Raw genomic sequence first — 23,557 nt, 5'->3', positions numbered from 1 at the left:
GAGCCATGCCAAGAAAAACACTTATTCCTGATGCTAATCTTGCTCTCCAGCTCCCCTCTCCTCTATATTCTTCCGGGATCGCTATCCGTCCACGCAGCTATAATACGAGAGAGATGGAAGTAAATGTGATGAAATCTCACACGCTTCGGCCTGATAAGAGCTGGAATCCGAGGCAGTGACTCTGCCGGCAGCTTGCAGAGAAACAGGGAAGGGTGGCGGGGAGGGGGCAGGGGGAATGTTTTAAGCCTTTCCTTCGATTGACCTTCTCTGTCTAGCTGAAAGAATGTAATTGGTAGACTCCCAAGGGAACCATGGAAAAGCCTCACATCCACAAGACGGGCTGCCGTTATAGACCCCACTGGAGGTAGCGGGAAAAGAGAATGAAGTCACTGGACTGTGGGCAAGGGGATGCTGGAAAAGAGAGGCACGCTTGTGCGGAGAGGGAAAGATGGCTGTCGAGAATCAAGAAAATCTCAGTTGCTTTGGGAACACCTTGAAATACAGCAGCACGGCTCCCAAGGATGCTGAATGGGGAATGGCCTCTAATGCTTGGCTAGCTTTTTCATTCTGTGAGTTGCATGAGATAGTGAATGCCTGTATGATATGTACAGTGGTACCTCGGGTTACAGACGCTTCAGGTTACAGACTCCGCTAACCCAGAAATAGTACCTTGGGTTAAGAACTTTGCTTCAAGATGAGAACAGAAATCGTGCTCCGGCGGCGCGGCAGCAGCAGGAGGCCCCATTAGCTAAAGTGGTGCTTCAGGTTAAGAACAGTTTCAGGTTAAGTACGGACCTCCGGAACAAATTAAATACTTAACCCGAGGTACCACTGCATGTGCATCTGCCGTGTCCAAACCCCATTTAAATTATTTATTTATTTAAAACATTCACAAACAGCTCAATCTCTAAGCAGTGTAAGACATAAAAACAGAAAAACAATATCAGTAAAACGTAAAAACTAGTAACACAGCAGAAAACACTACAATTTTTTTTAATTATTTTTTTTTTTTAGGAATTCAGGGAATCTATATATACAGACACAAACAGGGCCCAGCCTTATGGGTCATGAAAAGCATGACAATGAAATGAATGGGACTTTGGCCAAAGTAGATGCTATGCAGAAATGTGCAGCTACCTCCAATGATGGTAACTGCATAAATACCCCCTCTCCCCCTCTGTGCCCTCCAGTAGAATTGTCAGGGTTTGTACTTGCCCAGACCTTGAACCTGACCTGAGGTCTCCTCAGAGGTGGAGCAAAGGGAGCAGGACCCTTCAGCAGATCTCCATAGTGCCATTGACCCTGCAGAGCAAATCTATCCAGATATCCCTGTCCCAGGATTGGTGAATAGGCAGGTAGAAAGTGGCTTGTTACTGTGTTACACCACTGTTAGGCATTGTTGTTATTTGTTCAGCTATATTTTGAAAACCCCAGTTTTAAAAATTAAAGAATCATAAGAAAGGAGAACAGGGGTCTTGAAGTTGTCCATCAACAGTTGGCACCCAGGCAACAGATTGTGCAGACACACAGGTCATTGGGCCAATGTTTGGCAAAATGCATGCTATCTAAATTATAGTAATTATGTCTAAATTTGCACCTATACATTTGCATTTGCCAATTTTATGCAAATGTGCCAATGGGAAATAAATAAATAATTCAATTCTAACATGAATTGGGTTGAGAGAGTTGGAAAGTCCGCCAAATGGCCGAAATATTGGGAAATTTTGGAACAAGATGGAGACAGGATAAAATTGCAGAGTTTTGAAAAATTGAAAAATAAAGTGCGAGATTGGCTCCATTATTATCAGATAATGGAGGCATACAATTTGGACAAAAAAGTTGGTTTCCAGGTGGAAAAATCAAAATTGGAAACAGAATTGCTAGATTCAAAAATCAAGAATTTGTCAAGAATGTATAACTTGCTGTTGAAATGGAACACTCAGGATGAAATGGTGAAATCTGATATGATTAAATGGGCACAAGATGTTGGACATAACATAATGATGGCTGATTGGGAACAGTTATGGACCACAGGTATGAAATTTACAGCATGTAATGCCCTAAGACAAAACTTAATGAAAATGATTTATAGGTGGTACATGACACCAGTCAAGCTTGCAAAAATTTACCATTTGCCCGATAATAAATGTTGGAAATGTAATGAGATTGAAGGTACATTCTTTCACCTTTGGTGGAAATGCCCAAGGATTAAGACATTCTGGGAGATGATTTATAACGAAATGAAAAAGGTATTCAAATATACCTTCCTGAAGAAACCAGAGGCCTTTCTCCTGGGCATGGTCGGCCAATTGGTGCCAAAGAAGGATAGAACATTTTTCATGTATGCAACAACAGCAGCAAGAGTACTCATCGCGAAGTATTGGAAGACACAAGATTTACCCACCCGGGAAGAATGGCAGATGAAGTTGATGGACTATATGGAACTGGTGGAAATGACTGGCAGAATCCGAGTCCAGGGAGAAGAGTCGGTGGAAGAAGACTGGAAAAAGTTTAAAGATTATTTACGGAAATATTGTAAAATTAATGAATGTTAGAAAAATGTTGGAATGAAGTTATATGGCTTTAGTAGAAATGTTATAAGGAATTAAGTATAAACAGATTAATAGAGTATTAAAGGAAAAATAAGGTTAGAATGTGCTAAGATAATTATAGGATAGAAAACAGAGGAAGATGGAAAGGAATTGCTGAAACAATTAACAGAAGTGGAATACAAAAAGGGAGGTGTGAGGAGGTTGCGGAAATAAGTGAATGAAAGATAAGATACTGAAATTATTTGATGTGTTTTAAACTGTTTTTGTTCTATTTTGTTAGTTTAATGTGTTAGTGTTATGTAGTGTTTTTGTATTGTATCCTTCTTTTTTGTAGTGTTTAAATTGTTGGAAAAGTAATAAATATTATTTTTTTTAAAAAATGAGAAAGTTGGAAAGTCCTCATGGCTCATGAGGAGACCCTCCTGAGAGCCCAAAGAGGGCGTCAGTGAGCCAAAAGTTCAGACAAAAAAAAGACTCCAAGGGCTCCAAAATGGCAGATGGGAGCTCTTGCTGCTGCTGTGCTACCCTACTCAACAGCTGTTGGGCAGGGAGCTGTACATACCAGTACTCCAGAGGGCTCCCCACTTGCGCACATTTCACTTTTGAGTGGGGTAGGGGCTTGGAACGTAACCTCCACGTAAGTGAGGAGTCGCTTGCTATTAATTAGGCAGGGAGGAGAGGAACCTCAAAAAACTCAGAAGCGTAAGCACTAAGAGCGATCTGCACTGGAGGTGATTGTGCTGCAGTTTCATGCTTTTGAAAATAAAATCTGGCTTTTTGGTGGTTTGAGAAAACATGGAAGAAATATGAGAAATATGAGGAAATATGAGGAAATATTTATATGCAATGGGTTGGTAAAGGTAAAGGGACCCCTGACCATTAGGTCCAGTTGTGGCCGATTCTGGGGTTGCGGCGCTCATCTCGCTTTATTGGCCGAGGGAGCCGGCGTACAGCTTCCGGGTCATGTGGCCAGCATGACTAAGTCGCTTCTGGTGAACCAGAGCAGCGCATGGAAACACCGTTTACCTTCCCACCGGAGTGGTACCTATTTATCTACTTGCACTTTGACGTGCTTTTGAACTGCTAGGTTGGCAGGAGCTGGGACTGAGCAATGGGAGCTCACTCCGTCGCGGGGATTCGAACTGCTGACCTTCTGATCGGCAAGTCCTAGGCTCTGTGGTTTAGACCACAGCGCCACCCGCGTTGGTAATGACATCTAATTTCTGTGTAAGTAGGAAAGGAATGCTGAGTAGGAAGCTGCCTTACACCTTACGCTGAGGCAGACCCTTGGTCCACCTGGCTAAATATTGTCTACCCTAAGTGGCAGCAGCTCTCTCAGTCAGCTGCCTTTCCCAACTCTACCTGAAGATGCCATAGATTGAACCTGGTTCCTTATGTGTGCAAAGCAAATGTTCTGCCACTACAGAAGAACTACAGCCCTGCTCTAATAGCTCAGCATGGTCTACATTCACTGGATTTCAGGATTTCAGAATTAAGCTGCTCATGTGGATATAGCTTATGTTTGATTTGTGGTTAGATCTATCAGTTTGGAGTTTGTTTTCATCCATCAGCAGCTTTGCCCTTTTTACTGAAATATAAAATTCAACATGTATCCAACTTTGGAACGGTAGCTGTGCTAATTTGCTACAGCGAAAATAACATAGTCATCTGGCACCTGAGTCACATATAGCATTCATAGGCAAGGATCCACTCCATTAGATGCATTTAACAAAGATGCAATTTTGGAAGCGGCACCGCCTTCTCTCAGTCCATGATTGGTTAATCCACAATAAGCAACAGCGTGACAGCTTTTTCTGTTTCCAAAGCCAACGCAATTTGTATGGGGGACTTTTCTTATTTCAGTAATTAAGAAATCAAATAAGGCTGAGTGAAACTGTTTAAAAGGTTCTTGATATAATTAGAGACGACTCATTCACTCATAACTAATTCTTAATTAAAGTCATTTGTCTTTTTGCCCTCTTCCTTCTCAAGGGTGAAGAACAAGCAGCAATGAATATTAGAAGTTTAGGATGGGGGGGGGGAGAGACAAAGTGAAAATTTCAGTAAGTTTGAATCAAGGCACATTCCACAGTCACTTTCAAGGCCAACTTCGACTGGTAAAAAGATCCTGGGTTCATGTTTACACTGTATACACCTCGTCTCAGATCTTGACAAAAGGTGGAAATAGTCGTTTATGAAATGACGCGTCTCGCGGATTCATTGAGCCTCAATTGTCAAGTAGAAGCTGCTGCTTCTTTTTGAAAAGAGAGAAAGAGATGAAAAGTTTGAAATTTGTTACATGGGATGAAACCCGTCCTCTCAAAAGGCTTGTCGCAGCTGTGCCTAGATGGTGATAGATTCATCATATAAAATGAGGGATTAGTAAACAATGTGTACCTTTTTAAAGGGCAAAACAAGTCCTTGCTCATCGCCCAGGCTTAATTGCAGTGGTTATATCAAAGCTATATAAAAATTTAATCATCAACCGCAAGTAAGGCTTTGTTTTCACGTGGGTGCCCCTGCTTCCCTGTTTTTCCACCTGTTCAAATGAAAGATTCTTGGAGTATCACAATATGCAAATCTCATTTATGATGCACAAATATGGCCTTTCATCTCTTGGCTGCTTTGATGTCGTGACATAGAAAGCTTTTAGTGCCACCGCCTACCAGACATACAAATCTTATCTGATTCATAAACATGTGTGCCCACGTTAAATAGGTTTTACCTGGCGGATGCCTCTTTTTTTCTTTTCTTCTTTTTTACCCTCCTTCATAAAATTCATTTATGGGGTAAAATCAATACAGGAGGAAAGGGAGAGAACTGGAGCCTGAAGCAAATAATGCACAAAGGATTTCTTAAGGCCAATATTGTGGCACCTGTGTTCATCTGGCTTTTGTTGGACAACAACTCTCATCATCCTTAACCATTAGCCAGGCTGGGTGATGGGAGCTGGGAGTTCAGCAACATCTAGAGGGCCACAGGATCCACATCCTTGCTTTAAGGTTTTACGACAGGGGTAGGCAACCTAAGACCCAGGGGCCGGATGAGGCCCAATCGCCTTCTCAATCTGGCCCCCGGACTGTTATGTACTGAAGTTCCCACCCTGGGCCAGCAGGGGGATACTGTAGATAGTTCAGGTCCACATATGCAAATAAGGGATCGAAAGTGACGTTCAGTGATTGGCTAGTTACAGAAAACGGTTAGTGTTGCGTTCTAGTGGACCTCTATATAAGCAGGCTGGCTGAACCCTTCAGTTCCGTTCTGTTCTGGCCTGTGAATAAACAAGAGCTGTTTGAAGAATCGCTGTGTCGTCTGATATGTTCGCCCAGATGTTAACATGGACGGTCCAGGAATCAGCATGTTTTTGCATGAGTAGAATGTGTCCTTTTATTTAAAATGCATCTCTGGGTTATTTGTGGGGCCTGCCTGGTGTTTTTACATGAATAGAATGTGTGCTTTTATTTAAAATGCATCTCTGGGTTATTTAGGGGGCATAGGAATTTGTTCATTAATTTTTTTTCCAAAATATAGTCCTGCCCACCACATGGTCTGAGGGACAGTGGACCGGCCCACGGCTGAAAAAGGTTGCTGACCCCTGTTTTAGGAGAACATTGCCCTGATGCCAATACAGGAGCTTCCATTGGTTCCAATGGGAGCTTTCATTCTGAGACTAATACCAGCTTAGTGGGGGGTGGGGTTTTTATTCAGGATCACATGGGACAGAAACAATCTGTGTGAAATGGTCCAGTTGAAAACCAGACATCTGATGCTGCTGCTGTCTTGCCGCACAGATGTGGTTGTTAATAATTTGTTGGCTGCAGTTTGGCCATATGGATTGCTAAGCACAAATTCACAGCATGTAATGTATTTCATGTTTTTGTACAGGAACCTATGGTTAATTTTCATAACTTCTTATAACGTGCTTAGACTCAATAGGTGGGGTGCTACGAATGCTATTTAGATAAGGAAAGATATGGCTATCGGCTTAGTACACAGCTGATCCTAGAAAGTTCTTATAGTTCTAAGCAAATGGGCATAGGCTGTGCATGTTATTGTATCTAACCTACAAAGCAGACAAACATATAGCACTTCAGCACCTGCATGGGTGTGGCAGTGGTAGGCTAACCATGAAACAGCTGTACCTGATAACCTCAGTGCTTTAATATAGAACCAAGCACAGCCGTGCCTCGTTTGGCTACATTGCTTCAATACCAAGCACTCTAGAGCAGATTTAGGGGAGGCACAGGGGACATGTGGGGGCCATGGCACTAGCAGAACTCCTTGCACTAACTTCTGCTAGTGCAATGGATTAGTTGAATCCGACCCTTTGAAAATATCTCTTTCCACCACACAATGAAGCTAGACATGGGAAAGGCCATGTCTGAAAACAAAATATTAAAAATACAAAGCGTACACCAATTCCAGGCTCTCTGCCACAGCAGGAGTCCACGTTTGTCTTGGCCTTAGTCTATAACATAGGGATGCGGGTGGCGCTGTGGGTTAAACCACAGAGCCTAGGACTTGCCGATCAGAAGGTTGGCGGTTCGAATCCCCGCGACGGAGTGAGCTCCCATTGCTCGGTCCCTGCTCCTGCCAACCTAGCAGTTCGAAAGCACGTCAAAGTGCAAGTAGATAAATAGGTACCGCTCCAGCTGGAAGGTAAACGGCGTTTCCATGCACTGCTCTGGTTCGCCAGAAGTGGCTTAGTCATGCTGGCCACATGTCCCAGAAGCTGTACACTGGCTCCCTCGACCTATAAAGCGAGATGAGCACTGCAACCCCAGAGTTGGCCACGACTGGACCTAATGGTCAGGGGTCCCTTTACCCTTTACCATTACTCTATAACATAGAGGTCTGGTTTATACATAACACATAAACCGTGGGTAATCTTAACCATTGTTAACATTAACCATAGTTAAAGCTGAGATGTCTGGCAGATGATCACTTAAACATTGGTTTGTTACGACACAGAACAATTAAAAACCCTGAGGAGAGCAGCCGAGCCTTGAGAGTAGTTTGAATATTTTGCTGCTCAATCTTTTGAGATGGTGATGATTCTTGAAGCATAGTTAAGGAAGATGTTTAGGTTCACATGTAACACTAAGCTATGGCTAACATTAATTAAGGTTTATAAACTAGTTACAAACCTTGGTTAATGAGTGACCTTTACCCTAGTTAATAAGCTACAATTAGGCTGCTAGGCTGGGTTCACACATAACATGGGTAAGTCATAAACCATAGTTTAAAAGCCTATTAGTGTCATGTGTGAACCAGGCCTTAACATATTTAGTTCTATGGAGGCAGAGAAAATGGTGCTACAATATTTGCAAGGGATTTCAGTGGCCAAATAGCAGTAGGCCCAGCTTGATCTGAAATTCCCTCCGTTTGCTGAGGAACAGGCTGTGTCAAGCATAAGACGTCTGGCCCCAGAAAGTCAATACAAATAAAAATCTTAGACTGCCAGGTAGCTGCTGAAGAATGCTGTCACCCTTTCCTGCCGACTAATTATTTTTGTTCACTTGAAAGCTGCCTGCAAGGCTGGTCCCCGTCCATTCTATCTGCACAGGTCAAATACCTGTCATAGCAGACACCCTAGTTAATATTCAACTAAAAATTAATAGATTAGATAACTATTACATGCTTTTAGTGCCAATTAATTTAGTGGTTTAGGTTTGTTGAATTTCTCTTAGCTTTTATCAAGGCAGGAATAAATACAGGCTTTGCTCTGCCGTGGCTGTGTTAGCTCAGCCTCTCGGATCGCTCCTTTGTGCTACAATTACCAACCACTGGATTGGGTTGACACAAGTAATCCCCTCTGGATCTCCCCAGCAATGTGATGTCAGCAAGAAGTCCTTCAAACAAGGCTATTAAAAAACACATTAAACATGCTCCTCATTGTACGGTTTATGTGAGCTTAAGTTAGAATAACAACGGTGCTGTGGCATTTGTTTGAAAATGAAAGGATTATACGGCCTTTGGTAAAATAAGGAATTTAGTTTTTGGGAGGGGCAGCAGAATGGTGACTTATTTTTCGTTTATGTACCTAAGAAACCTTTGATAAGTCAGCTTCTGTCACTAGCTCTTAGTCCACTTGTAATTTCTTGTATCAACCAAGATGAAATATATACTGCCTCCAAATCGTTTATGTCAAACATTGAACAACATAGACAGCGGTACTTATTGAGAGATTATAGCAAGAAGGGGATGAGGGCCTTTAGGAATCCATAAGTAATTCATCTTTAAAGAGCATTCAGGAATCAGTCTATATCCTTTAATTGTCATATAGATGATCTCAGCTTTCAGTTTGTGTCAGAAACAAATTGAGAGAGAGAGAGAGAGAGAGAGAGAGATCTTCGTGAGGCTATTTCGGAGGCTCTCCATTCTTCTTACTAAATGAATGAGCCAACAGTCCAATCCTGTATTAGAAATACCCATTTTCTGATATTATTGGGGGTTTTCACCAACCAGTTCCGGAATTAAGCTTGTTAGCAGGGAAAAAATCTGCTGCTTAGTGTTTGAGAAAAAGTGGAGCATGTGTAGTTTTGCTAGTAAGAATATAAGAGCCCTGTGGAATCAGGTCAAAGCCCAACACCTAGTCCATCACCCTCTCCTCACAGTGGCCAACAATATGCCCATAGGAAGCCCCAAAACAGGACCTGAGTGCAAGAGTCCTTTCCATACGTGATTCTCAGCAACTGGGATTCAGCGACATTCAGAGACAACCATCCTATGAGGAAAGGTTGCAGCACTTGGGACTTCTTAGTTTAGAGAAAAGGTGATTAAGAGATGCAGTGACAGAAGTTTTAAAAAATATGCAAGTTAGGAAAAAGTGGAGAAAAGTTTTTCTTCATCTCTCATAACGCTGGGACTTGGGGACCTTCAATGAAGCTGCTTTACATGGCACATAGTTAAAATGATGTCCTCAGTCCCACTGGAGGCCGTGACGGCCACTGACTTAGAATGTCCCCACCCCCGTCATTCAGCCTGGACACTGAGGTCCAGTTCTGAGGGCCTTCTGGCAGTTCCCTTACTGCAAGAAGTGAAGTTACAGGGAACCAGGCAAAGGACCTTCTCCATAATGGCATATAGCTGTCAACATTTCCCTTTTTTTAAGGGAAATTTCCTTATTCCGAATAGGATTCCTCGCAGGAAAAGGGAAAAGTTGACAGCTATGACTGGCACCCGTCCTGTGGAACACCCTCCCATCAGATGTCAAAGAGATAAACAATTACACAACTTTCTGAAGACAGCCCTGCATCAGGAAGTTTTTAATGTATGATGTTTTGCTTTGTTTTTCTATTACATTGGAAGCTCTATATCCAGTGCAGCTGGGGCAACTCAGTCACATGGGCAGGGTATAAATAATAACATTATTATTATTATTGGGTTAGACAAATTAATGGAGATTAAGGCTGATGAAGGTGTGCAGCCTGAGTCTTGAGGGCCAAACAGAAAGGCCTTGAAGGCCACATTTGGTCCCTTGCATGATCCTTAAACTATGCCATTGGGTTACTTTTGTATTCAGTGGTCTGAGTTCAGGTGTAATAGGAAACAAAAAACCAGGTTCAATTCAGGTTTGGGATCCTGGTTTGTTCACAAAGTAGAGCAGGGCTGGGGAACCTTTGGCCCTGCAGATGTTGTGGATTACAGTGCTCATCATTCCTCACTACTGGCCATGCTGGCTGGGGTTGATGGAGTGTGAATTCAGCATCTGGAAGTGCACATGTTCCCCAGCCCTGAACTAGAGTTTAAATAAGCCACAGTGCCCTGAATTTGAACATCCACAGGGAACTGTGGCATGCAAAAGAGGAGAACAACAACAACAACAAACCACTCCCGATCTCAGGAGGGGGGGGGTTGCGGGCTCACGCACCCACCTACATTCTCGCGGGGCTGACGCAAGTCCCGCGGGACCCGGGGATCCCCATTATTATTCATATCCTGCAGCGCCAGCCAAATGGCTGGCGGCAGGGGCGGGCCAACAATGGTGCACTTAAGGTCGGGGCAGCCCTGGCTCGCCCCTTTTCCAACAACAACAACAACAGAGAAACGCAAGGCTCCTACAGCCTTATTCACATATTGTGAAAAAATGTTTTTCCATCATGTCTAAATTGGGCTAATATAATTTCCCAACTTGCTGCAAGATGCATTTATGGTCTACTGGTTCAGATGCATTTCCTTACATATGAGTATGTGCCCAAGGCTAGCCCAAATGTAGAAAAAAAGTAAGTTTTTTTCCAGAAGAGGGAAAAATCATGGGATCTGCAGAAACAAAGCATTATGCAAACTACTCCCAGGTATCCTTGTATCTTAGGAAAGACTATATAACACCGACAGAAACTCATGCTGAAATGCACAGTGACCTATAATGGATGAGCCCACGAGTTCTGCTCAAAAATGGATTTTATACGAACCGCAAAATGCACATTGATTGTCACACAAATAACTTCTAATGGCTTAGTTTGCATTTCCTCCCATTTGTGGGTTTGAATATTTGGACTGGGGATAATGCAAATAGCCTTAACACAAGTTGGGGGCTTGTGTTGGCCTATTAACTTCTATTCCCCCACTTTAAAAATAAATTATTGTCAATTATTAAAAGGGCATATTGGTGATATTTGGAAGGTCTCTTCAACAGTAGAATTTGGGTTGTAAGGATGCCATGAACACCAGGATCACAGCTCTTGCCAGCATGATAAACCTACACACACACACATACCTTCGAGAGTTTCATGTTTGTTAATGTTTCATGTATTTGCTGTTTGTATTTCTGTTACCTTCATTGTTACCCACCTGGAACTTGCAGGATCAGGTGTGTTAAAATCTAAACAAATAGATAAGTGGGAAGTCTCCTTAACTACCACAAGGTTTGTGCCCTCAATGCTTTATGACTTTGCTCTGTAAAACTCTTTATCTCCTGGCACTGCATCCAACCTACGTAAGTTGCTGTTATTCCAAGAGTTGACACATTTGCAGAATGAGCCAGCAGCTGCGTGACGCTGATGAACTACAAGGAGACAAAAAAATAAGCACCTGCGGTTACCCTCCTGTGTAAATCTTGGCATGTCAGCTTGCTGAGATTCTTTTGCTGGCACCTGACAAGGTTGCAAAATCTTCCCGAGGCCACAATAGTCCAATGGGTGCAATCCACAGTGCCTTTTGGTTCATCTTAAACCTTTGCAAGCATGAACCAGGCTAGATCATCTTCAGTGGTAGCAAGCAGAGTTTGGGGGCACAATCTGCAAAAATCAGACATGGAAAAGGCCACACGGAAAACTGGAAGTGTGATTAAGGCAGCAGTCCTGACTCCCCTCCACCCTCCAATTCTGCTGTACTTGACGGCCAGGGTGGAAGGTGAGTGGCAGGTGGTCATGTGATGGTGGCTGGGTTGCTTGGGATCTGGTTCAGCCCAACCCCTTCCCCCTGAAAGACCATTTCAGGGGGTTCGGCTGCCTGCTGCTGGTGAGAATTCTACTAGCAGCAGTTCCATTTGCATGCACATATGGCAGCCAGAAGGGGCAGTTCCATGGCACCATCCTACATATAGCAGGAGACCAACAGAACCTAGCAGAGCTGGATAGAGGGGGCGCAGTGCTCTTCCAGTCATGACTACTTAAGCCCTGTTTATTTCAATGAGAATCAATTACTAACTTTTGCTGGATTTCACTGATCTTTAGAAGCAGCTGTGAGAACAAGGATTGTGGAAAGCTACCACACAGAAGCATCAAGAATGGTGCTTTGCTAACTTAAGAACTTGTCCGGGGCAAGAGAAAAAACTGTAGAGCCATCAGGGATTGAGTCACTTGTTTCTATATCCATCTGAACATGCTTTTCAGTGGACCGTGATGCATTCTAGATGCCAAATGAAATTTCAGAAAGACTGAACATTTAACAAGTTTTTGAACTTGACACTTGACCTTTTTTGACTTTGAAATGTACCCTTGAAATTCGACGTTTGAATTTCAGAATGCAAAATTTGACAGCTTCGTTTCTGCCTCCTATCGTAGGGGACGTTTCTTGACAAGTTAAGTGAAAAAAGTGACTGCAAAATGCCCCAATGCCATTTCAAGTCTGCTGTCCTGCTGCAGCAGCCAGATTTTACTTATTTTAAAAATGTATATCACATCCTTCATCCCACAGGATCCCAGGGTGGTGTCAGGAGTGCTGCATGCCAGCTGCCTGGTGCTGTGAACTGTTGTTTGTGACTTTTCTGATATCGGCGGGACTTGATTGGTTCTGAAAAATCACTGGGTGCTGATGTCAATGTGGAATTTAAAGTATGCACCCAGCTGGAGAATATCTGGAGAAGATTTGCTAATTCACAGAAGAGAACTTTGAGAAGTATGCATGTGTAATCATTTCACCTACAATATATTCACAATATATTGTGAATTCAAGTTCCCATTCAGTGTTACTCTAGGAGTGAGGGACAATTTAAAATGTACTAATTTTAATGTGAACAACCTACATCATTTCCTGAAAAAATACATGAACCAAAATACAGCTGTCCTTCAAAATTTGTACTTTTGCACATTTCCAGCATGTTTCTCCAAGCAAAAATATGTACCAAAATTTAAAATCATTGCCATTCACCAGAATGCTTACAATGTGGTTTGCAAAACCAAGAGCAATACAATAAAACCACACAGTGGCAGCATATTAAAATATATATTAAAAAGACACTGAAAGGTTAATTAAACTGAAGAATTAGCTACCTGAGAATGCCTGAACTAAGAGATTTGTTTCTAATAAGCGATGAAACAGCAACACTGCAAGTGCCCGCCACAACTCCAAAAAGAGATAATTCCATAAGGCAAGTACCATGGTGGAGAAGGGCCTCTTTCAAGCCCCATTAAGATGAATTTCTGCTGGATGTGTACATCTAACAAGGTGTCTTGATTATTTTGATCAACAGGCAGTTCTGTACAAGAGGAGCCATTATCTCAGGTAGCTTGGGCCCAAGCTGTTCAGAACCTTATAAGTCCATAAGTAAGCCTTAAATTGGCAGCCAACACAATTCTTTTAGCACAGGTGTTATACTTTTGTGGTAGGATGCTGCATGGATGAACCTAACTGCCCTCTTTTGCACCAGCTGTAGTTTCCAAATCGTCCTTAGGGGCAGCACCATATAAAGTACCTGTTCTGATTTCTGGAAATTTTCCCAGAGCGTTCAAGAATTGCTCAGATTCCATATATTTCTGCACGTCGGCCAACTCAACAGATCCAGCCTTCCACTTTTGCAGGAGGGAACTGATGCTTTGGGACTAAACCTTGCCAGGACATGGTCTCACCTTGACAATGGAGCTACCATTTCCCTTACTTCCAGATCATCCCTCCCATGTTCTGGAACAAAATTTGAGCATGCATCCTGTTCTGTATGTCAGCCCAATGTTATGTTGTCTTCCTGGGGTCTCCAACACCATGCCTGAGGCCACCTTGATCAGAGAGGCTCCGTGCTGAGCTATGAGACCTATAGATGCTAGAAAAGCAGAATCCAAATGGAATGGGTTCCTTGTGAAATATATCTCCCCCCTGCCGCAATACAAAGCTGTGCTCTTTCAATAATAAGCAGCAAAGACTTGAGAAATGTAGAAGGATGTCATGGATAGAAGGATCCTACTGTTCATTCATACACCTTTCCACTACTAAGATCTAATCATAGGTTTTTCCAAGTTCAAAGAGTAGTCGCTTGGTGCTCAACACAGCTGTTCCAACTGAGTTCTGGGCTCTGAGCCAGAAGATTGTATAAAACACCTTTAGAACATGCCTATCCCCTCTTAGAACATTTCTTGGTGTTCACAGTGTTTTAAATTCTCACCAAACCTGTTCTGTTCTTTTGAAACCATAAATAGTTATGGCACATCTGTCCCTAGGCTGTTGTATTTTTTCCCTCTTTGAAAACCAGTGCAAACGACATATAGGGGCTGTGTTTCAGAGTGTAGGAGTTCATATCAGGAATGTTGCCAAAATACTTTCTTCATATACTCATCATTGAGCCCAACCTGCTCTGTTCTCCCAAGTGGTGACTGTGTGTTTACTATGTGGAGTTGAAGTTAGTTCTGATGGAAGTTAGCTCTGATGGAACAAAAGACTGTCCTGCAAAAATATATATCCATAAATATAATTTTCCAGAGGGGTGATAGCAGAAAAATCCTGGCACTTGTAAGCTAGTTAACAAATGCAGCATGATTAAAAACCCATTTTCCTAATTCAAGCCACGGGTGACAAAACTGAACTTCTTGTGGAACAGTGTGGCCCATCAACATTCGCATGGGTCTGGAACACAACCCCTGTGCAAATTTGTTGCTGCCTGTACAGGGACCTCGTATTTGTGGGACCACCTCTCCTGGTACGCCCTGAAGAGGACCTTAAGGTCCGTGAATAATCATAGTTTAGAGGTCCCGGGTCCTAAGGAAGAAGAGTTTGGATTTGATATCCCGCCTTTCACTCCCCTTCAGGAGTCTCAAAGCGGCTAACATTCTCCTTTCCCTTCCTCCCCCACAACAAACACTCTGTGAGGTGAGTGGGGCTGAGAGACTTCAAAGAAGTGTGACTGGCCCGAGGTCACCCAGCAGCTGCATGTGGAGAAGCGGAGACGCGAACCCGGTTCCCCAGATTATGAGACTACCGCTCTTAACCACTACACCACACTGGCTCTCATTATCCTCCACCAGGGCCAGGGCCTTCTCAGTGATGGCTCTGACCTGGTGGAATGCTCTGTCCCATGAGACCAGGGGCCTGCAGGATTTAACTTCCTTCCGCAGGGCCTGTAAGACAGAGCTATTCTGCCTTGCTTTCAATTTGAATTTAGCCTGATCTTTTATTCCCCTTCCTTCCTTCCCCCTCCCCTTTTTATGAAGATGGGATCCCACTCTGGGATCCCACAGCTAATTCTTCCCTGGCCTCCTTGCTGGCCCAAATAGGATTAATTTAGCCAGCTGGCCCTGGTGATCATCTAATGTTTAATGGATGGATTTCCCCCTAAACTGATTCTAGCACGTTGAATTTATTGTTATTCACGCTTTTATACTATATTTTATACTGTTTTTGTTGTATCACAATTAAGTGTTTTAAATTTGTTGTTAGCCTCCCTGAGCCTGGTTTTCTGAACCAGGAAGGGTGGAGTATAATAAATAAATAAATAACAGGTTTTTAAAATTGCTTTAATTACTTTTGCTAATTTGCACCACTACTTATTTGGCTGAGCATGGAAGCTTGAAAGTGAGTCCATGCAGCAAAGTTCTCAGTACAATAAAGAACCAAACATGGTTCAGTGAGCAAGCTACTGAGCAAAACACAGAGTACAGAGGAGAGAAAATTACAGTCTATCAGTATTGCTGGCCCAGGGTAAATCTAGTGAGTCTGGACTCTGAAGAAGCACAAACTCAGGGCGGAAGGGAGAAATGAGCTAAGAGGAAGGGACGTTTGGCAAACTCTCACCATGATCAACTCCCACCCGGAAACCTATGTCCCCACTGTGGAAGGACATGTGGATCCAGAATTGGCCTCCACTTACGGACTCACAGTTAAGAGCGTTTTCTTGGAAGACAATCTTACTTGGCTACGAGTGATCACCAAAGAAGAAGTAGTGAGTCTAACCTGGGTGTGTGTGTGATAATATAGAGGATGGGGTGACTCCCCTATGAGGAAAGGGGCTTGTTCACACTTCTGCTCGTCCCGTGCATAAAAAACAAGGGTCCAAATGTTTCCCCATTTGTCCTGTTGCTTTCTAGGCACAGGTCCAAGTAGTTTTCTCTTTGCCCTGCCATTTCCCTCTGGAAAACCTGCTCTTTAGCGCTAAATTGGAACAAAGACCAATTTGGAGAAAAACCGATTGACAACTGCTCCGATTCAGTGGATTTCCCCAGCGGAAAGCGGCAGGAAGTGTGGATGAGCCCAAGGTTGCAGTGCTCGGGGCATTTTAGTTTAGAGAAAAGGCAAGTAAGTGGTGACATGCTAGAAGTTTATAAAATTATGTGTGACATGGGGGAAAGTGGCTAGAGAAAAGTTTTTCTCCCTCACTAGAATTTGGGGGTATCCAAGAAAGTCCTTCTTTATGCAGTGCCTACTTAGACGGTGGAGTTCATTCCCACTGGAGAGAGTGATGGCCACCAACTTGGATGGCTTTCAAAGAGGATTGGATAAAGTCATGGAGGATAAAGTTACAGATAGGTAGCCGTGTTGGTCTGCCATAGTCAAAACAAAATAAAAAAATTCCTTCCAGTAGCACCTTAAAGACCAACTAAGTTAGTTCTTGGTATGAGCTTTCGTGTGCATGCACACTTCTTCAGATACACTGAAACAGAAGTCACCAGACCCTTCTATATAGTGAGAAGGTGGGGAGGGGTATTACTCAGAAGGGTGGTGGGATTGGGTGATTGGCAGATAGCTGTGATGAGCCTGTTGACGACTCTTAACGACTGCAATAGGTCTTACAGGAAAAAGCAAGGGGTGAGAAGGTGAAAAAAGGCTTTGTCATGTATAATGAGATAAGAATCCAATGTCTTTGTTCAGACCAGGTCTCTCCATGGTTTTAAGTTTGGTGATAAGTTGCAATTCAGCAGCTACTCTTTCCAGTCTATTTCTGAAATTCCTTTGTAATAGAACAGCTACTTTGAGATCTTGTATAGAATGTCCTGGGAGATTGAAGTGTTCTCCTACTGGTTTCTCTGTCTTGTGGTTCCTGATGTCGGATTTATGTCCGTTTATTCTTTGGCGTAAGGTTTGGCCTGTTTGTCTAATATAGAGAGCTGAAGGACACTGTTGGCATTTGATGGCATACCCAATGTTAGACGATGAGCAATTAAATAGTCCCGAGATGGTATGTGTGATGTTGTTGGGGCCAGTAATGGTGTTGTCCGGGTGTATGTGGCAGCAAAGTTGGCATCTGGGTTTATTGCAGGCTCTGGTGCCAGTGTCCGTGTTAAGTCTGGTTGTAGTATTATTGTGGGTTAGGAGTTGTTTAAGATTCGATGGCTGTCTGTAGGCAATGAAAGGTCTTCCTCCTAGAGCTTGAGAAAGAGAACTGTCATTGTCCAGGAGAGGTTGTAGATCTCTGATGATGCGTTGTACTGTTTTAACTTGGGAGCTGTATGTGATGACTAGAGGTGTTCTGTTATTTTCTTTTTTGGGTCTGTCTTGCAGCAAGTTCTCTCTGGGTATCAGTCTGGCTCTTTAAGGTGCTACTGGAAGGGATTTTTTTATTTTGTTTTGATGGAGGATAAAGCTATCAATGGTGACTAGACATGATGCCTATGCTGCATAGTCAGAGGCACTAAGTAATGCTTCTAAATGCCAGTTGCTGGTATGGAGAGCCAGTGTGGTGTAGTGGTTAAGAGCAGTGGACTCGTAATCTGGTGAACCAGGTTCGGGTCTCCGCTCCTCCACATGCAGCTGCTGGGTGACCTTGGGCCAGTCACACTTCTCTGAAGTCTCTCAGCTTCACTCACCTCACAGAGTGTTTGTTGTGGGGAAGGGAAGGGAAAGGAGAATGTTAGCCGCTTTGAGACTCCTTCGGGTAGTGATAAAGCAGGATATCAAATCCAAACTCCTCTTCTTCTTCTTCTTCTTGCTGGAAACCACAGGAGGGCGGAGTGCTCTTGTGCTTGAGTCCTGCTTGTGGGTTTCCCACTGTGAACAGGCTGCTGGAATAATAGAGCCACTGGCCTGATCTAGCAGGTTCTTCTTAGATAAAGGGACCCCTGACCATTAGGTCCAGTCATGACCGACTCTGGGGTTGCAGCGCTCATCTCGCTTTATTGGCCGAGGGAGCCGGTGTACAGCTTCCGGGTCACGTGGCCAGCATGACTAACCTGCTTCTGGTGAACCAGAGCAGCACACAGAAACGCCGTTTACCTTCCCGCCGGAGCGGTACCTATTTATCTACTTGCACTTTGACGTGCTTTCGAACTGCTAGGTTGGCAGGAGCAGGGACCGAGCAACGGGAGCTCACCCCGTCGTGGGGATTCGAACCGCCGACCTTCTGATTGGCAAGTCCTAGGCTCTGTGGTTTAACCCACAGCACCACCTGCGTCTCACAGGTTCTTCTTACCTTCTTATGAAATCCTTCCCTTGTCTCAAATTTGATGAGTGGTCGGCCCCTTGGGCATTCAGGGCAAATTCAGAGCCTGGCTATAAAGGCTCTCAAGTTGACCTGATAGAGGCAAGATCTCAAGAAGCTTGAAGCACTAAATCCATTGCTCCTTGGAAGGATGCAGACCTTTGGCAGCAGATTGCCTCATCCAAGGGAAGAAACTGTGCGTTGTCTGGACTTCCCCTTTCCTGTCACCCTGTCCAGCTAATATTTTTGAACAGTTGGGAGGGGAAAGAGAAGTGAAGACCAGTAGCCTGAGAGGGAACCCTAAATTAAGTAAGAGAAAGTCTGGCTAGTAATGACATGATCCTTTGGCCAGGAGCCCACCCTGCTCAGAGGAGGGATGGGAGACAAATTTGTTTGGTATGCATTTTAATGGAAATCTGCCTAATTAGCACTTCAGCAACCAAGTAATTATTAATTGATTATTACATTTACATATTCCCAACTTTCCACCAACAAGTTCAATGTAGTATACGTGGTTCCCCACTTCCTTCCAGAGACTGGTCCAAGGTCACCCAGGGACCTTGGCAGAGTGGGGATTTGAACCCTGGACGCCTGGGTCTGCCTGATGCCTCTTTCCAGCCAAAATATGCGTACAAAAACAGAATACCTGTGCAATACAGTGGAAACCATTTATTGCATATTACAGAAGAAATTCATTTCTTCCACAAGCAAAGAATGGCCCTTTTAGTGTTGTAATCAAAGGTATCAATAATAACTGATTATAAAGGCAGATGTGTATGAAAAATATATGTTGGGGAGAGCTGAATTAATATACATAGCATATATCAGGGGAAATTGCTTTCAAAAATGTGTGCGTTAGGAGAAATGCATGTGAAAATGTGCATGGATTTTCATGCTGATGTTTTTTTTAAACGCAAACTGATGTTGAAATGTGGGGAACTGAACTGCAGACTAGAGAAATGACAAGCTGAGAAAGGAAAAATTAAATGGGTAGCTTTGTACGACAAAAGCGAACTCCTTCCCTCCCAGAAACACAGAGGTGACAAATGTTGCTTTAGTGGTTTACGGTCCTTCCATCTGCCCGGCCTGTAGAGAGAGTTTGTAGAGCAAAGATAGAAACCTGTGACTTTACACGTGTCTTTAGACTCCGACTCCTCTCGGCCCCAGCCACCATGGCTAGTGGTCAGGGATGATGGGTATTGTAGTCCAGGAACATCTGGAAAACCACAGGCTCCCCATCCCTGATGCAGAATGAACCTTCCACATGTTATCTAAGCAGACCTGCTGGCAGATGAGCAGCATCATATGGAACTAGGCACCAGTGTCTGCTCAGTGACACTGAGCTACTTCCAAAACTGCCACAATGCATAGGAACCAACTTCTAGGGGCCAAGGTCCCTTCAGGCCCTTCCCAAAGGTTGATGGACATTGCCATTCAAATGGTGTGTGTCGCATCATGTGACTGATTATGCAGGGTGGGCTTACATGCCCCCCTCCCCAATATGGTTTTCAAGTTGGCACACCTGCCACAATGAATGATCTGGCATTTCTAGACCACTTGAAGGGAATGAAATATACAGGGAACTCGAAATGCACAAAAGGACTCTCCTATTTTCTTGAGCTCAGAGAAGGTGCAATGCAGACCCGTCTCAAACAGATTGGTGGACATAAACATTTGAAATAAAGAAATCCATGTGCCCATATAATATCTTAAGGTGCTGAAGATAAGGGCACAATTCCTGCTTGGGATACACTTCATGCACACTGCAGGATTCGGATCTTAGCCCGTGTCAAGCAGGTGTGATTAATGAGATTCTTATGTCAAAGACTCGAGGTCTCGTGTTGTTTAGTCATCAGTAAGAATGTCTGCTGGCTTTGAACAGGTGGAGGAGAGCCACCGCCCATGCAGTCAGCTGCGGGATCTGGCCCTTCCAAAGCAAATGCTATTGTCCATTGTGTAATACAATTCAAGTAAATATGTGTGCATGCTATACCTGTGAATCAAAATAAAAGGTTAAGTGAAGTACATGGACATGTACTGACATGGCCAGCCCAGTTCATGTGCAAGCATATTCCCAAGGCTTAAGGAAATGCTATCATGAGAAAATGATGGATTAGAATGATACAGCAATGGTTTTTCACACTCTAACCCATTGGTCTTCAGCTGGTGGGTTGGGACCTGCTTCTGGGTCATGGCCTGATCTAAGGTGAGTTGCAATAGTAGCAGTACCACCATTACCAGATGGTGTAAAATCAAGAAATGGGTCTCCAAATGCATATTTGGGTGCAAGTTTAGCAGTGGTTGCCAGCTTTTTTCGATCAGGGGCCACATTTTGGATTTGAGAGGCACATGAATCTTGCTTTCCCAATGCTAATCCTAAACCAGAGCCTAGGCTGCCTTCCCATACCCCACTTTTTCGTTTGTTTCATTTATAACTATATATATATATATATATATATATATATATATATATATATTGTATTTTTTAAAGGAAATCTCTAAGTAGTTTACAAAAACATAAAATAAAACAATTAAAATGATTGATTAAAGACAGGTAGAGAGTTCCAGAGCGTTGGTGCTGCCACTCTAAAAGATCAATTTCTTACATGTGTGGAATGAGTGTTATGTGGAACCTATAACAGTGCCAGTTCCGCAGGCTGAGGTGGCATATATGAGGTATGGACATCTCCCAAGGAAACTGGCTTTACAGGCTTTATATACTAATAGTAACATCTTGAACTATATGCCCAACATACTTAAAATGACATTATTCTCTGAACGTAGATAAGAGTCATTTCATCTGCCCAGGATAATTTTGACAGATTAAGGACAGTTTGCCTTAAGTAATACCGAAGGCCTGAAGAACTTTTGCTCAGATGCTGTTTACCAGTGTGACCATAACAGTGTGTATTCAGGAGCAGGTCCTCTAGAATTCATTGGGGCTTGTTCCCTGGTAAGTGGGGTTTGGATCGCAGCCTACCGATTCGGCCCTTTTAGAATAATGCTTACAAATTCAGCAGAGGAATCTTTGGCCAGTCAAAACACAGACATGTATAGTTTTCTATCAGCTGTGGCATGTTTAAACCCCCTGCATATTTCATCAGACACTCCACTTATTTCAGTACTTTAAATAAGATTTAATAAAAAGTGGCAAGTTCAGACTTGTTCAGCCCTACTTTTGTTTGCAGTTGGCACTGCACAGCTCTATGGGTTTGACTATAGTTAATAATTTTAATTACCTACCTTGTTTTATGCAGGCACACTCGCTTTTAACTACTTATTGGGGGGAAGATACCCATTGTGGGGAAATATCTCGCCTCCCTCCACTATAGCCTTCTGTAAAAAATTGTAGCATTGCCATACCAACTCAACTCAAGCTTCTTAGGAACATACAAAGCTGCCATATGATGAGGCAGACCCTTCGCCCATCTAACTCAGTACTGCCTACACTGACAGGCAGCAGCTATCCCGGGTTTCAGGTAGGAGTCCTTACCTACCTAGAGCTGCTAGGGATTGCATTTGGGACTATCTGCATGAAAAACCAGTGGTGTGGTGTGGGGCTGCAGCAGTGTCCCTGCAGGGCCTCTGTCTCCATTGTCCTAGGGCTCACCAATCACCATGAAATAGGCGCTACCTTATGCTCCAGAGGGACGCGGGTGGCACTGTGGGTTAAACCACAGAGCTTTGGACTTGCCGATCAGAAGATCGGCGGTTCGAATCCCCATGACAGAGTGAGCTCCCATTGCTCGGTCCCTGCTCCTGCCAACCTAGCAGTTCGAAAGCACATCAAAGTGCAAGTAGGTAAGGTAAACAGTGTCCAGCAGGAAGGTAAACAGTGTTTCCGTGCACTGCTCTGGTTTGCCAGAAGTGGCTTAGTCATACTGGCCACATGACCCAGAAGCTGTACGCCGGTTCCCTCGGCCAATAAAGTGAGATGAGCGCTGCAACCCCAGAGTCAGCCACGACTGGACCTAATAGTCAGGGGTCCCTTTATGCTCCAGAACTAAGCATTTAGAAACACTGGAAACACAAGGTACTTCAGTTTCAGGAGCATGTTGTGCAAGTTCTCTTACATGCAGTGGAACATCATAGAAAGCACTCCGAAGGAAGACATTGGAGCAAAATCATTCCCCATGTATCTGCACAGAAAATAGTAGATCTAGCTGAAAGGCAACACCAGGAGATCTGCATTGAACATTGCAATGCGTACTTAATTATTATCACAGAATGATAAGATTATTGTATAATTTTAGAAAGTTCTATAATCTTAGACGAGGTGACCATCATGACATTTCTGAATTTGCCACTGAACTACTGTGCAAAGCAGGTGATCCACCAATGGGCAGACTCCCTCATGTTCCTATGTCATCTAAGACGCTTCTGCACATTGCTTCAAGTTGCGACAGTAGTGGAAAAGAGATACTTCCTATATTTCAAGGGTTAAGGGGGATGCTTACTGTTTTGGCATAACAATAGCCCTGCCTCTCAGGTCAATCTAGCAGGAACTGATGCAGGGATGCCCCATGTTCCACTCAAGTCTCTAGTGCATAATGTGAGTAACTGGCACTCTTATACAGAGCATTGGTCACCTATACCAGGGTGGGAAACCTTTAGCCTGTAGGCCAAACCCGGCCTGCCAGGGTTCAAATTTGGTGTGCGAGTCAAACCAAACCTACCACACTTGACACCATACGTGAAGTCAGGTGTGGGGCAAGGAGAGATGTGGCTGCCAATGTATAATCGGGGGCCTTAAAGTGCACTCCTGAATGTGCGTTGGCCAAGGGAAGCATGCTTTGGCTGTATGCGACAGCATCCCTTGCAAACTCACTCATGCAGCACAGGGCTTGCACAGGAGTCCCCAATAACAATAATATAATAATCAATTTTATTTATACCCCGCCCTCCCCGGCCAGAGCCGAGCTCAGGGTGGCTAACACCAGTAAAA

At 43.6% G+C, this 23,557-nt stretch overlaps 1 long non-coding RNA gene across 2 annotated transcripts in view; it reads left to right on the top strand.

Moving 5' to 3' along the window:
• The window catches only part of LOC307199381, a 170,200-nt gene that overhangs the window by 79,788 nt on the left and 66,855 nt on the right, over positions 1-23,557 (top strand). The window contains exon 1 of one of the 2 annotated variants that reach the window (XR_013831951.1): positions 20,712-20,818. The exons of the other annotated variant lie outside the window; for it this stretch is intronic. This is a non-coding gene — a long non-coding RNA (uncharacterized lncRNA). Of the gene's footprint in view, positions 1-20,711; positions 20,819-23,557 lie in introns of those variants that run through there. 2 annotated transcript variants of the gene reach the window in all.

This window comes from Podarcis cretensis (assembly GCF_951804945.1).
Source record: "Podarcis cretensis genome assembly, chromosome: 12".
NCBI lineage: Eukaryota > Metazoa > Chordata > Lepidosauria > Squamata > Lacertidae > Podarcis > Podarcis cretensis.
The sequence above is the reverse complement of the archived record's forward strand: the minus strand, read 5'-3'. Positions and strand labels throughout refer to the sequence as shown.